Source organism: Equus asinus, chromosome 21 (genome assembly GCF_041296235.1).
Source record: "Equus asinus isolate D_3611 breed Donkey chromosome 21, EquAss-T2T_v2, whole genome shotgun sequence".
Lineage (NCBI taxonomy): Eukaryota > Metazoa > Chordata > Mammalia > Perissodactyla > Equidae > Equus > Equus asinus.
This window is the reverse complement of record NC_091810.1, coordinates 30,484,797-30,500,955: the sequence shown is the minus strand read 5'-3', so window position 1 is coordinate 30,500,955 and position 16,159 is coordinate 30,484,797. Positions and strand designations below refer to the sequence as shown.

Genomic DNA, 16,159 nt, shown 5'->3' with positions numbered 1-16,159 from the left:
AAAGGGAACCTTTGCACATTTTTGGTGGGAATGTAAATCAGTGCAGCCACTACAGAAAACAGTATGGACGCTCCTCAAAAAATTAAAAATAGAACTACCACATGAGCCAGTAAGTCCACTTCTGAGTATTTATCCAAAGAAAATAAAAACACTCATTTGAAAAGATATATGCATCCCCCACATTCACTGCAACAGTAGTTACAATAGCCCAGATATGGAAGCAACCTAAGTGTCCATCAATGGAGGAATGGATAAAGAAATTGTGGTAAGTGTATACAATGGAATATTATTCAGCCACAAAAAAGGATGAAATGTTGCCATTTGCAACAACACTGATGGACCTCAAGGGTATTATGCTAAGCGAAATAAGCCAGACAAAGACAAATACCATATGATCTCTCTTAAATGTAAAATCTAAAATACATATATAGATATATAACACATATATAAACATATATTTATATATTATATATTTATATATATCTGTAAACCAAGCTTATAGACACAGAGAACAGATTGGTGGTTGCCAGAGGTGGGGGGTAGGGGGTGTGGGGTAGGAGACATAAGCGAACTACTTTTGGTTTTGTCTTTAATTTAAAGAATTGAATGAAAACAATCAGAGGCAAAAGTAAAAGGCATAGGTTTTGAATCTTCCCAAATCCTCACCTAAAAACAGATAACCTGAGAGCAAACCAAAAGCCCATGGACGAATTTAAAACAGAACCAGGTGACTAGGTATTGCCTCAAACACCAAAGTACAAACAGGCAATGGAAAAGCCAACACCAACCAGAAGTCCTACAGATTCATAGCATCTGCGTGGAAAGAAGCAGAGGGAAACAGCAGGCAACTGAAGAACTTGAGAAAGACACCCTCCAAAACTGCAATAAGTACTAAATGGAAAGGGTGATGAGCCAATTTAAAACATCAGCTGAGGTGACAGGCCCGTGGCTTAGCGGTTAAGTTCAGGGCATTAGCAGCCCGGGTTCACAGGTTCAGATCCTGGGTGCAGACCTACACTGCTCATCAGCCATGCTGTGATGGCAATCGACATACAGAGTAGAGGAAGAGAAGACTGGCACACATATTAGATCAGGGCTAATCTTCCTCAGCAAAAATCAGCTGAATCTGGAAGGAATTTTCCCCATTCTAATAGAGTGACTGCAGAGGGCTCACATTAAGAAACTCTGAAGAGTCTGCAGTCATCCAGGGCATATGACCTCTCAAAACTGAGTGTCTGGGACTCCACTCCAGGACAAGACTCCACACTGAGGAAAACCTGCTGGAAATAGAATCAAAACTGAAAAGGGCAGAGAAAATCAAGAGGAAAGAAAGAGAAGGTCCAAAAAAAGTGGGCAAAGAGAACAGAGTCAAGATATTTTAGAAAGCAGGCCAGTAGCCCAGTAGTAAAAAGTAGACCAGAAGAGGGAGCTCCCTGAAGTTGGAAGAGCTACCTAAATCAAGCCTTCCTATTAAAAGTTCAGAAAAATGACTTAGACATAAAAATGCACAACAGAAAAACTGAGATCAAATGGTATGCAAAGTTATTGAGAAAAAAAAGGGAAAGAATAACATCCTACAGAAAATGAATGCACACACCAGAAATACATGTCATACAGCAGGCCAAAACTGTGAACTATTATTTTAAAATGAGCTAAAAGACTTTAGGATTATGACATATGGCATGAAAGAATAACATAAATCAGAATTAGAAAAACTGAGGGGCCAGCCCGGTGGCACAGCAGTTAAGTTCACACATTCCCCTTCAGTGGCCTGGGGTTTGGATCCTGAGTGTGGACCTATGCACCACTTGTCAAGCCATACTGTAGCAGGAGTCGCACATATAAAGTAGAAGAAGATGTGCACAGATGTTAGCTTAGGGCCAGTCTTCCTCAGCAAAAAGAAGAGGATTGGCAGTGGATGTTAGCTCATGGCTAATCTTTCTCAAAAAGAAGAAATGAGAAAAGAAAGAATGACCTTGGAAAAAAAAGAAAAAAAAATGATTTTAATAATGAGGAATACATAGGAGGATTCACAAGCGAATAAATAGAACAAAGTGTGCCTTAAAAGTACTAGAAGATAAAAAAGGAGGAAAATTCTAAAAATCAAAAAGAGAAAAATAAAGATAAAAAAGAAATTAAGAGAAAGTATCAAATATTGAAGACAGGTAAAGAAGATCCAACATATGGAAAATAGGAATCCCTAAAAAAGGAAATCAAAGGAAGGGACCTGTCCAAATACTTAGAATTCTAATTCAAAGAAACTTTCCTGGGGGGAAAAAAAAATCTGAGACTATATGCTGAAAAAAGACACTGGATACTTGAGTGTATTGACCCAAAACAACTAACACCAAGACATATTCTAGTAAAATTAATAGACTTAAGACTTAACCCAAAGAAAACGGAGTAACGTAGTCAAGATACTGAAAAAATGTGAACCAACAATTTTACATCCAGCAAAAATTGCCTTTTATGGATAAAGGGCACAGTAAACTGTTGTTAAAAAAATGCAAGAATTCAGGGAATATAGTTCCCGTGAGCACTTACTGGGAAATCTAATAGAAAATGAGCTTTAGACAAAATGACCGGAGACATCAACTTAAGGACTGGTATTGAGCACTGAATATACTTAACTATAGAACTAAGACTAACAGGGTTAAAAGGGGAAAGTATAGTATAAATCATTCTATGCTCTGAAAAGACAGACATAGTAAATCATTAAAAAATCACAGAGAGAGGGGCTGGCTCTGTGGCCGAGTGGTTAATTTCACGTGCTCTGCTGCAGGCGGCCCAGTGTTTTGTTAGTTCGAATCCTGGGCACGGACATGGCACTGCTCATCAAACCACGCTGAGGCAGCGTCCCACATGCCACAACTAGAAGGACCCACAACGAAGAATATACAACTATGTACCGGGGGGCTTTGGGGAGAAAAAGGAAAAAATAAAATCTTAAAAAAAAAAAGTCACAGAGAGAGATTAGGAACAGTATATGTAATAAGATGTTTAACTCTTCTTGATAATCATAATTGGAGGTTGTGGTATTAGTATTGTTATTCTGAGACTATTCTATGCGTAAGGTGGATAAATAAGCAAATTAGTAATGATGGGATATTCCACTACTACCATCCCTTGTATTCTTGAGAACCAGGATTCTCAGCACAGGAGAAAGGAGATAAATATGTAACAGATATGAAGTCAACTAAAAGCTCTCTAATCCTGAATATGAAATGGAAATATCAGTATGAATTCATGACGCTTAGACACAATGACCCATTCAAGAAACAATGAGCATTGTTAGCACTAACATAATTGTCTTGAAACACAAATTTCCAATAAAAGAAACTAAGGTTTCTTGGGAAAATGGCCTATGTCAGTTCTCAGGCAAGAAAAGCACAAAGTGAGTCTGAAACATCTCGTCATAGCAGCGAGGAAAGAAGCTATCAAAGACTAGTAGGATCACCTCAGGAGGACAAAGGAGCCAATGTAAAGAAGTTCCATGATCAAAGATAGACAATTTGATTTTCAATCAAAAACAAGAAATGCAATAGATTGAAATCAACTAATGTTTAAATTCATGGTTCAGAAAGACATTAAAATTTACTGGTTGGTTCCAGAGGGTGACATGGCAGAGGCCAAGAACCAGGCATTGATCCTGTATTTCCTATGTGAACAGTTCCACTGGGCAACTTAAGAACAGATGAAGAGTAAAATTACTAAAGTATTCCAGCTAATAAACAGTAGAATTAGAATATCACCATTGTCCCAGTGAATGAATGGAGCTAGGCAGTGAGCATTAATGGCGATTAACATCACAAAAAGAAGGACAATAAGACATCACGTCTCTCCTTAGTGGAAGAACACACCACCACTTAGAGTCCTGCCAAAGGGATCAAACCTGGGCCTCAGGATCCAGTTGACAACCTGCAGGAAACTAAGAGGGCAGCGAAATATGTGAGCTGAGGATGCACTCAGCAAAATCCACATTCTTGGAATCTTTACAGCTCACGGGGCAGGAGTTCTGCAAACGGTAACGTGTAAAGAAAGGAATAGAGGGAAACTTGTAAATTAAGAAACATAAAAGACATATCAACTTTAAAAAAAATGGGTAAATACTAAACTATGGTGTCTAAGGATGCAAATATACGTAATAAAATAATAAAGAGACAAAGGGAAATGATTACTATAAAAGTATTGATTACTTTTGGAAGGGGCTGTATGTGGGATAGGACAAACGAAGGACTTCTGGGTAGATGACAAAGTTCGATTTCTTGACTTGAATAGCTGTTACAAAGATATTGGTCTTAAAACAACTGACATACAAATATACACATACATATGAATGTTGTCCAATACAGTGGCCACAAGCCACATGTGGCTAATACAGCGTAAATTAATTAAAATTAAGTAAAATTTAAAATTTAGTTTCTCAGTCATCCTAGTCAAATTTCAAGTGCTCAGGAGACACTGGCTACCTTTTAGACAGCGCAGAAACAGAGCACACTGTACTGAACCAGTTTGTGTGTGTCTGTGTGTGAGGGGGTGTGTGTGGATGATTTTCTATAATTGTGTTTTACTTTATAATAAAAATTTTTAAGTACATGTCTCCAAAATACATTATACAAAATACATTACACAACCACATTTATTTGAGTTTAGCTCAAATACATGAATATTGGCTATTCTTTGAAGCAATGGCAAAGGGCAGGCACCTTCCAAAAGAGAGATGAGTAACATGAAACCACTTTATGGCATTACATAGCATGAACCCAACAAATCCAATGGATCTGATTTAAAGTTGCTGGTACATGATACAAGAAACTTTCATCTCAAGGACAATGTAGTCATGCCTAGAAAAGGTTAATAAGCTCTTCTTCGCTATGGATTGATAACTGATCATTTCATTTATCATTAAACATTAATTAGACATTGGGAGCAGACAAGGCTATGGCAAAATAGAGCAGCAGAGTCTCTGCCAAATGGACACTCCAAACAAGGCACTTAAGGCATGTAACCCAATTACACAGAAGGGGGACAAGGAAGTGCTCCTTCCAACGGGCTGGAGACACAGGTCAAACACATCACACGTCTATTATGATTGCCAAGCTCACAGTAAGTATTAAGGAGAAAGACTGGAAGGAGGTGGTGTATGAAAGGGAAAAATGAAAGCTTGGCCAATGGAGCCATAAAACGTTGTCAAGCAGGGCAGATGACATAAGAGAAATGGGAAGCTAGACATTCACACAGATCAAAGTGAGATCTACAAAAATATGTTATGTAATAGAGCAAAGGGCATAAAAAGAAATAATTTGGAGGTCAAAACAGAGAATCTCAGAGAACTAACGTATAAAAAGGCACAGATGTCCACTAATCCTCTCCAGTTGTTAGCAGGTCAAGAGTCTGCTACAGAAGAGGAGGATTATAAAGGAGGGAGGGTAGAAACACCTTAACTACGAAATATCCTTCCAATCAGTTATCCAGGGAGAGTATCGATACTTTCTTTAAAATAATGTAAGGGTGCTGAGATATAATGAGGAAAAAATATCAGATTATGGAACCTGTGATCCAGTGCAATAAAGAGGGCATACAGGTGCATTAACAGTTAAAAGGTGCGGAAAATCAGTGACTTCAAATGACATGTACCTTGTTATGCAAGGTACCACACACCAAAGAACAGGCTAGCTTTGAGTCAAGATAAAAGACACCTATCTAGAAAATGATGCTAGAGCTGTTTAAGAGCAAATAATAAGAAGAAAAAAGAAACACAAAAATCAACAGGGCCTCACTCTCCCCTACCTTATTCCAATCTGAGCCTTTCAATCTCATAAAGTCCCTCTTATGTTTACCTGTGCCTGGATGGGATCCAAATGTTCTGTACAGCTCTCTCTTACATTTTATTCTATCAGGAAAGATTTGGCAACTGAAATCTATTATGATGTCAAAAGGTAGCTGACAACATAAAATGTATCCCGCTGAGTTGATGCCGCACACGGCTAAATTTACAACAACAGGAGTATCATAAAAATTATAAGAACTGCAAATTAACCACTGATTTCTAGTTCACTGACATAAATAATAGTAAGGACCTGGATAACTTCCAAACATCTTTACCACTGTTTAATTTGTCAAAATCTATCAAGAGCATTTCAACCACAAACCTGTCCTCTAAGGTACATTATCATTCCCACACGTAGATTAGCATTGGTGGCAACCCCAGAAAGACTGCATAATTACTAGGACTCCATGAGGATTCTTCTCTCCCATCTCCTATCCCTCACTGTGTCAGCACCTCACTCTTTCATAAGTACCACTCTTATTTTCAATTAGTTATTTAAGATCATTTAAAATTTTGGCTCTAATTTTGTGAGACATGTCTGTCTGCTTTCACAATCAGTCCCTCATTACAGTGTTAAGGTTCCTACTGGGCTCAGATTAGCAAGATTTTCTGTTTACTTCATATTTGTGAACCAGGAACGCTGGTAGCAGTATGGTGCTAGAGTCGTCAGCTGACAGCTGTTGGGAAACCCAGCAGGTAGGGAGGTCACACAATGAAACAGAATGACAAAGACAATAATTCCTTTCTGGAAGAAAGTTAAGATACAGACCCACATGGCTTCCTCCCCCAACAATCAACTCTACGAACCATTCACGGACATGACAAGAAAAGAAAAGGGCTTTAACATATATGTAAAACCTTTTCTGAAAAACCATAGTCATTCACAGTGAATTTAAAATCACGGCTAAACGATTTCGTCACTCATTGATAAACACCAAAATGTGGTTAAAGATAATACATGGCTAAAGAAGTAAAGAAATCAAAGACAAATGCCTTTTAAAAATGGATGCTGTGAGAAATCATCTGTTTATATAAATACACGTGAGTTGTGCCTCTGTGTGTGTCTTTCCCTCTGACATGTGTCTAGAACAAATTTACAATACTGCTAAAAAGAAAAAAAATGAAATGTTTGGCCATAATACTGTTAGCAAAGACAATCAGTCAGTAGTATCATTGTCTAAGCAGAAGCTATATATGCATTTGTGTAGAAACTAGGCAGTTCTGACTCTGATTAGTCCTAATACAATGAGCGTAGGAAGATGTTCGATAGATACTAAGTAAATCTAGCATACACTACTTGTGACCAAATTGGTTTATTTCACGTTTCTGTATTTGGGGGGAAAAGCAATTTCTGTATGACAGATGCACCTGGAGTTTGCCACATGCCTACATACAGAAAGGGCTGTAGAGTCACAGATTTAGCAACAATGAGAAAATTGCATTTTATTCTTATTTGCCAAAAAAATGAAAAGTATATCTTTTCCAATGGAACACATTTGTATTGAGTTAGTCCATGTCTACACAGAGTAAGTGAAGAGCAGAGATGAAACACTGACTTACATCTAGGGAAGTCAAAGCCCCCAGTCACCTGCTACTGAGGATAACGTTGGTTTGGCCTCAATTGGACCCTACCGGCTACCTTCAATAATAAAATACATGGGATAAATAAGCCATCAATTCTTTACTTCTCTTTACCTATGTAAATATGGCCTAAATGCCTCCATCAAGGTCAGAGAGTTGTTCCATTATAAAACTAAGCTTTTTGATCAGTGTGTGTCACTTTTAAACCCTAAAACTGAATGAAGTCCTGAAAATAGGTGACACAAAAATTCTCTTTTGGTCTCCCTTAAGAAAGTCTTCACTTAAAAACAGAGTCTTGAAATACATGAAACAAAAACTACCAGAACTGAAGGGAGAAAGACAATTCCACAACAGGAGTTGGAGACTTCAATACCCCACTAACAATAATGGAGAGAACTAGGCAGAAAATTAACAAGGAAACAGAAGACATGAACACCACCATCAAGAACCAAACAGACCTAGCAGAAACCTATAGAAAGTTCCACCCCACAATAGCAGATATACACTCTTCTCAAGTTCACATAGGATATTCTCCAGGATAGACCGTAAGTTAGGCCATGAAATATACCTTAATCAATCTAAAAGGATTGAAATAATACAAAGTATGTGTTCCAATTACAATGGAATTAGAAATCAATAACAGAAAGAAGTTTGGGAAATTCACAAACACATGGAAATTAAACAACACACTCCTAAATAACCAATGGGTCAAAAAGAAATCACAAAAGAAATTAGAAAATATTTTAGATGAATGAAAATAAAGACATAACATACCAAAACTTATGAGATACAGGTAAAGCAGTGCTCAGAGGGAAATTTATAGCTATAAATATCTATACACAAAAGAAGAAAGATTTCAAATAAAGACTTACTTTGAGTTAATCAATCAGTTAACAAATCCACGAATATATCCTAGAGCCTGATTTTCCAATCATAAGACTGAGCAACTTCTAAAGCAACCATTTTTACTCAGTAAAGAGACAGGTTTGAAGTGGTGTTATACAGAATGTCACAAAGCTATGGAACCTTTTGATAGAACATAATTCTCTTCTCACTAATTTCCTAAATGAGGAAACTAAGATCACATAACAAGTTAGAAGAAGACATAGCTTTAAAACATAGGTTTTCTGAATTTGAGTCTAGTAGCTTTCCTGCTATAACTAGCCATGCAAATGTAAGTTTTTCATGGCTTATCACATTTCATGTTGTAAGCCAGTAAATTTTTGGTTTATTATTGCCATTCTCCTTTCTAGATGTCCACATGCATCTCCATGTACACATCAGGAATTACAAATCCATTATGAAATTCATCAAAAGTGTCAGACCATCTCTCTTCTCAACAAAGCGTTTACTGAAAGATTCCAGTGACAAGATAAATGATTTACACAGTCTCTACCAAGATCAGAGTGGGTGAATTTGTGGCGGAGTGAGGGAAAAAAGGAACATGGTAAGTTGGAGAAAGTGAGAGAAGCAAGGATGAATTTTGGTTCTTAAAAATACATTGAGGGGCTGGCCCCATGGCCCCGTGGTTAAGTTTGTGAGCTCCGCTTCGCAGGGCCGTGGTTCACCAGTTCGGATCCTGGGCGCAGACCTAGCACCACTCATCAGGCCATGCTGTGGCAGCACCCTACACAGAAGACCTAGGATACACAACCGTGTCCTGAGGCTTTGGGGAGAAAGAAAAAAAAAGAGGAAGATTGGCAACAGATGTTAGCTCAGAGCCAATCTTCCTCAAAAAACAAAACAAAACAAACAAAAACACATTGAGTTATAGGAGACCATGTGATATGGTCTGGGTGACATGAAACTCTGACCCTAGAAAGACAGTGGAGCAGAGACCATCTTCTTGCTGGTCAAGTGATCTGAGAAGGTAAAGCACTGAATAATCTGGGTTTCAAAAGCAAAGAGACCTTGATTCAAGTGTAAAATCTGCCATTTAAAAAAAATTTTAATTTTGAATTGTAGACTTATAGGAAGTTGCAAAAATAATATAGTCCCATACACCTTTCACCGAGCTTCCCCCAATGCTGACATCTTCTATAGCTGCAGTACAATATCAGGGCCAGGAAACTGGCATTGGTACATTATTGTCAATCAAACTATAGACTTGTTCAGTTTCATTGACTTTTTTTTTTACTCCAGGCAATTTAAAGTAGCTAAACTCTTTGATCATTAGTTTACTCATCTGAAACGTGAAGGTAATAAGAGTAGCTACTTCATAGTATTTACAAGGATTCAATAAGATAGTGCTAGTGCTTTGCTTACAATAAGAGCTGACACAGAGTAAGAACTTGATAAATATTCATATCATAATTATTAAACAAGACTTCTGGGATTTCTAGTTCTACTCTGACACTTTCCTTGAGGCCCTTCTCACTACCCACTAATAGAGAGATGGCATCCGCCACCATTTACAGTTTCACTGAACCCAAAGGACAAAAACACTAGAAAAAACACAGAAGGTAGTTTACTCTAAAGATTAAAAGGAAATCTAACTCAAAATTTATTTTTTTGTGTGGTCATATCCTTTTTTTCTAACTTCATTTTTCCAACAGTGAAATGGCTCAGGTACTACTGACAATGCCTTTTGAGGCCGTTGGGGGAATAAGGAGTGGACTAATTAAAATAGCTGAACCATAAACCAACACCTAATAATAATCTTATACCTTAAACGGCTTTGCTTCCCTTTTTTGGGGAATGAGGGGTAGGTTTGGGGGGGTTTTTCTAATGTAAGTTTTAAACTCTTAATTATATTTTTTTGAATCGAACAGATTGAACGCAAGCCTGGATCCACCTTGCCACAGTTTCCAACCCTCCTTGTGTCAACACTCAGGGGAGGCAGGGCTCTTTAAGAGGAGAGCTTTTTAATAGGTCTTAACTAGGCCTCTATTTGGATACACTTTTTGAGCACCGGAGAAAAAAGTGCACATACAAATAGTTTCAGGCACAATCAGGGCTCTCCAACCTGGGGGCTATCACATGCTCCTGTCAACTGTTTGTGTGAGGCCATCCAAGACCCCTCTGGCTTTGGCACTGCAGACATGTGCCAGTACCCAGAACGCTCCTGGGCCCTACCTCCTTCACAGCTATATTTTAAGGACACAAGTGTTTCATTTATAATGGGGAAAGAAGAACTTTGCTGGATTTACCTCCAGCTTTGAAATTTTCAAACCTTGAGAATAGATGAATCAGAAACTTTAAGGATTTTTTTTTTTGTTCTATTTCTTTCTCTTTTTTTCCTATTCCTTTTTCTTTTTGCAAATCAGCTGCATTTTCAAAACCTGCCACCCACAAACAGTCTGAAACGCTAAAGTGTCTGCTCTGTTTCTATCAACAGACATTATTTGGAATCACTTACAAGGACAAATACGTGTCCACTAACGAGCCAAACAGCTAGAGTAGACACCTTTGGTTCATCTTAATACTCAGATCTCTCTTTCCATTCTCCTAAAGTCCTAAAGACCAAACAAGAATCATTTTGGATAGTTTCATCTTTGGTTGCAGATTAGGGCATGCATCTCAAACCACGTGATCGCCAAGGAAATTACTGAGTGTTAACTAAGATCCCAGGAAACTAACAAACAGGACGTGATCCATTCCAACCACCACAGCTAGCAAGTAACCAGCCTAGGAGCCTTGGTTTCTCCCAATCTCCAAATTTATTTTTAATTGGATCAAAGAAAAGACTTGGGGATGTGGAGAAAGAACTGATTCTTTAATTTTATAAAAGGTACCAAAATTATCAAAACCTGGTTTCCTACCTGAATTGAAAAGATGCGTTTAGCGTTGCAGGCCACTGTCCCCTGCCCAGTCCTAGCTCTCTTTTTCTCAACGTGAACATATGTTTCCCTTAAAATTACTTCTTTTTTCCTATCCTGGTGTTATGCAAGATGCCTGCTTATTTTGGCGATGGAAACAAAATAAGAAGAGCCACCCAGAGTTCTCCATTCCAAAGGGAGGAGCTTCCCAAGAAAAGCAAAGTTTTGCTGTTGTATTTCCTCTCGGCACCACCGCAGAGCAAGCAGCAGGCCTCGGGGCGGAAATTCAGTACAGATGAAGGGGCTGCTCCTGAAACACCTACTAGAACCATGAATGGCAGGGGTGGGCAGGGACCATCTCAAGGTTCACGATCGCTTAGTGCTTGTAAAAAGCAGGAATTGGCAAAAAAAAAAAATATGAGGAGTGAGGCGGTTAAGGAGGCCCAACATGCAATAAGAAAAGGCGCTTTTCAAATACAAAATAGGCAGAAAGGAGATGCTTTTTACTTCAGACAGAGCCCAGGAAAACCCAAACTCAGGGGGAGAGGGGGAACCTTCACTTTATTTCTATATTCAAAATTCTCAGTAAAATGGCCATAAGGCCTAGGTGAAAGCTTTCAAAATTAAGGAGGGGCTAGCACGCTTAGACAAGAAAAATAAAGACAGCCTTGCATATAGGATATTGGTTTCAATGAGGAAGGGCGAACGCCAAAAACAGTCTAAGAATTAAGCACTCACATAATAGATCATTGTGAGCAAAGCTCTCCGGCAGATGTTGGAGCTAGTGATCTAACCCTCACACTTGGAAAGGCTGTGTGACTGGAGCCATGATATATAAAGTAAGACCCAAGCGCCAAAGTTTTGATTTAACCAAGCAAACGTGGCTGTTTTTGTTGGGTGGAAGAGGCATTTTTTTCACTGAGCAAAGAATTACGGTAAACATCTGCTAACCATGACCACAGAAGGGGTGGTTGTTTTCATCCAAGGTCATTTTAAAGGAATAAATGTAATTAATAAAACCACACAGTAATCGTATCCAACCTTCCAATAAGTCTGCTTGCTTCTCTATCCACAGACTTATTTATTAAAAAAGCACTTAATTGAGAAAGTTTCCCGTTGTTGCCATTAAGATCTCTTGGGGACCACTCATGTGGGCTAAGAATTTTCTGTCTCCAGGGATGTTTGAAAATACAAGTGGATTTCACTTCTTATATCATTCTTCAGGCAGTTGTTTTCCAGAGGGTTCTCTTTGCACTACTGGTAAGAATTCATCATAATACCTGTATTATTTACGTAACTAAAGTTCCATTTAAAAAAGAAAGAAATTAATGTTCTAAGGACTTTACCTCACACAGAGAAGTCCCAGAATGCATCTCTCTATCAAACTCCCTCTTTTGAAAACGACTATAAGAATTCATATAATCCAGAATGGTTTGGGCTTTTAAAAATTCCTTATTTGGTTCACTCTTTTGAAAGGAATGGGGAGGTAGGGAAACTAGGGGGAAACTGAATTATCAGGCTGCGTGTCATTCAAACCTGTCAAATTGAGCTCAAAACATCACTTTACCTTTGAATAACCAGCCAGAAGCCCCTCCAAAATGAGTCACCTATGATTATTGTTAAATGTTCCCAGTTAAGAGCTGATAATCAAATTCATAAAACCTCAACTTCCATTCTGAGTTAAGCAAACTTCTGCACTATCTACAACATCAAAAGGGTCTTCTGGACTTAGAAAAGCCAGTTTTGCATAAACTAGATGCTACCACTAAACAAAGCTAAAGAATTAAGGTTTCCTATTTCTAGGGACATGTCACTATGACCAACCAACAAGATACTAAGGTCATTGAATGTAAAAAATATTTTCTCTCTTTGGTTTCTCTATTTCCCACAAAACCAAAACACAGCAATTGATAAAGGTCAGATTTCAGAAGCTTACTGAAAAAATAAATATTAAATGCGTCAACTCCATTTATTCCAATGGTTGCAATATCAGACTGGGTCCAGGTTGTTAGATTAGCTTCAAGAGCAGCTTAGCAGCCTGGGGGTGGGAGGCTGTCAGGGTTTCAACATTTCCACCAATCAGTCTTCAACAAATAACTATTCAAAACCTCCTGGGTGCCAGTTACCAAGTTCACTGGAGGTGTGTCTGTGTGTGTGTATGTGCATGCACACATGTGTTCTGTGTGTATAGCAGGCAGGGAGCAAACAGTGAGGTACTATCTTTTGAATGGTACTGATGTCTGATAGACTCTTGAGGGGTAATTAACACAAATTTCAGGGTTCGCTCAATCTGGAAAATTATTCTCGCGTTTACTTGTTTGCGTGTTGTTTTCCAAAAGGCTAAGTGTTCTGTGCTAAGAAAAGAAAGAAACGAGGCAGAGATGGAGATGGAGTAAGCAAACAAGGTTTTGATACTCCAACTGCCCTTAAGTAACGATGAGCCTTGAGACAAGAAAGAGATGGGACTACGAAGGCCCAATCTCATTTAATAACTGTCAGTGCCTTCAGCTGTTAAAGAGAGCGAGCCTTAATGTAAGCCACTAATTCCCCCCAACACAGTCAAGATTCATTTCCACAAGTAAGTCTAGTATCAGAGGCCACTGTGGTCAGAATTGGAATATAACCATGTGCTGCTACACTAAATTATGCTTAAATAAAAATGCAATGCAGCCATCGTATTTGTATAATAGAGGGATTAAATCAGCTATAATTTTCAAGCTTTAAAAGAAAATTCCCAGCTTTTAAGTGTGTTCCCAGTGAAACATAATATAACCAATGTCATAATAAAAAAAACTTAGCAGGAAATAATTCTTTATCCTTTTAAAATTTTCCTTATGAAGCGCATCATTTTAACCTAATGCATTTCAACATACTTATCCATAAATGTAAATTTGTTTTGATAAAATGAAGAACCTTTTAATCCAAATTGCACAGTGATGCTTCGACACTGATCTGTTATAACTTAGTAATCAGAGTTAACAGACTGCCTAATTAACCAAGTCATTATTTGCCAAGATCCAAATATGGGATGAATTGTGGGCCAAGGAAAAAATATGATGGACATGAAAATTATTAATTCAAGGAAGCATTAAAAGCATGTGGAGTTAAAGTTCTTTGCTAAATCTCACCATCCTCAATAACCTTAATTTTTATAAGTAACATGTGAAAATAAAAAATATATTACTTCCAGATATACAGAAAAATTTTTTTAAATCAACTACTTAGTTATTGATATAATTAAATTACTATTTCAAGCCTTTGACAACCTATGAGGTAAAAATCATAGATGCCCTCTGATAATAATTAGTAACATCCATTGAGTGCTTACTAGGTACCAGCATCATATTCAGTGGTTTATGTGGATCAAGATATTTCTTCTCCATGTGAACCCTAACTCTTTGGAAGGTACTATTTTTATCTTCAGGTATCAGATGCAAAAACCAAGGTTCAGAATATATTTTTCTTATGAGAATGCATGAATAAACAAACAATATCCAATCCTTTCAAAATTCTTAGGGAAGTGCTATTAAGAATTCTATAGGGGCTGGCCTGGTGGCGCAGCAGTTAAGTGTGCATGATCCGCTTCGGTGGCACTGGTTCGCCGGTTTGGATCCCAGGTGCGGACATGGCACCACTTGGCAAGCCATGCTGTGGTAGGTGTCCCACACATAAACTAGAGGAAGATGGGCACAGATGTTAGTTCAGGGCGAGACTTCCTCAGCAAAAAGAGGAGGATTGGCAGTAGATGTTAGCTCAGGGCTAATCTTGCTCAAAAAAAAAAGATTTCTATAATTTAAATCACCAAAATTTTACCCATGGAATCTTTATCCATTTTGTACTTATTAGGAAATAGGAGATTGAGGTAACCTGAAAGATACCATGTGGCTAACCAGTAAAAAGAATCTTTCATCATCAGCGTGCTATTCCCATCACTAACATCTTAATGTGTCCTAAAAGATGTGTATTTTAACTGGGCTAAGATATTTTACAAACCATTTTTTCTAGGCAATTCAAATGTGAGTTCGAATATAGGGTTTAATCCTAGGAGAGATGGTAATCTGACCATCTGTCCATTTTCCCCTTGGCTACTTGGTAACTCCTATTCATCCTTTGAAGCCCCAGCTAGGTCTCATTGCTTTTGTGAGGCCTTCCAATCTCCCTCCCCAACCACAGACACACAATCCATCAGTGTTCTTGCAGTTTCTCTACCACTGTATTATAATTGATCTTTCTGTCTACCTTGCAGGTGTATGTATGTTGAAATCAAGGATCTTGCCTTAGGACCTAGAACAGTGACGGATGGACAGTTGCACAGAAGGATAGATAGGAGGCGCACAGGCAATGAATGTACTCTGGGTTCCTAGAGGACAGAGGCATGGCAGTATTTCTGAGGCACAGCCTACCTCTAAAGTAACGAATGTCATTGGAGATGGTCAGGTATTAGGCAGACAACTTCATGGTATTCAATCACAGGTACCTGGGCTCTGTGACATTTAAAGGATCCATCTAAGCCTGTAATCCTATGTATTTACTGTGCATCAAGTACAACGCCTTACAGGACACATATACACAGTCCACCTTCCCCGAATTCTGCCCCCTTTTTCTAAAACCAGCACCCTTTTCACTCGCTTTCTATTGTCTTATGTAGGTCAAATGCCATCCACGCCTCTTGAGATGGGCATGTGTCCCACTCCAGGTCAAGAACGCCTTCACATCTCCCCCGACCAAGTCCTTCTCCAGACCAGACAGCATTTTGGCAATGGGCACATGGCGCACACCAACCAATCACAGAACCAGGAAGATCCAAATTCTATGACAGCTGCTGGAACTCTTCAGAAAAGATTCCTGTCTGCTGGAATTGCTATAAAAGCAGATTTATGAATGGTTATCATGCCACACCCAGTAAAGGCCTACACAAATGAATCTAACACAGAGCACAGCACAGCCAAGAGACTGAGACAGACTTAATAGCAGGATCCGAACCCCTCAC

At 38.5% G+C, this 16,159-nt stretch overlaps 1 protein-coding gene across 13 annotated transcripts in view; it reads right to left on the bottom strand.

Annotated features, from left to right (window-relative positions):
- The window catches only part of FOXP1 (forkhead box P1), a 575,342-nt gene that overhangs the window by 344,036 nt on the left and 215,147 nt on the right, over window positions 1-16,159 (bottom strand). The window lies entirely within an intron of this gene.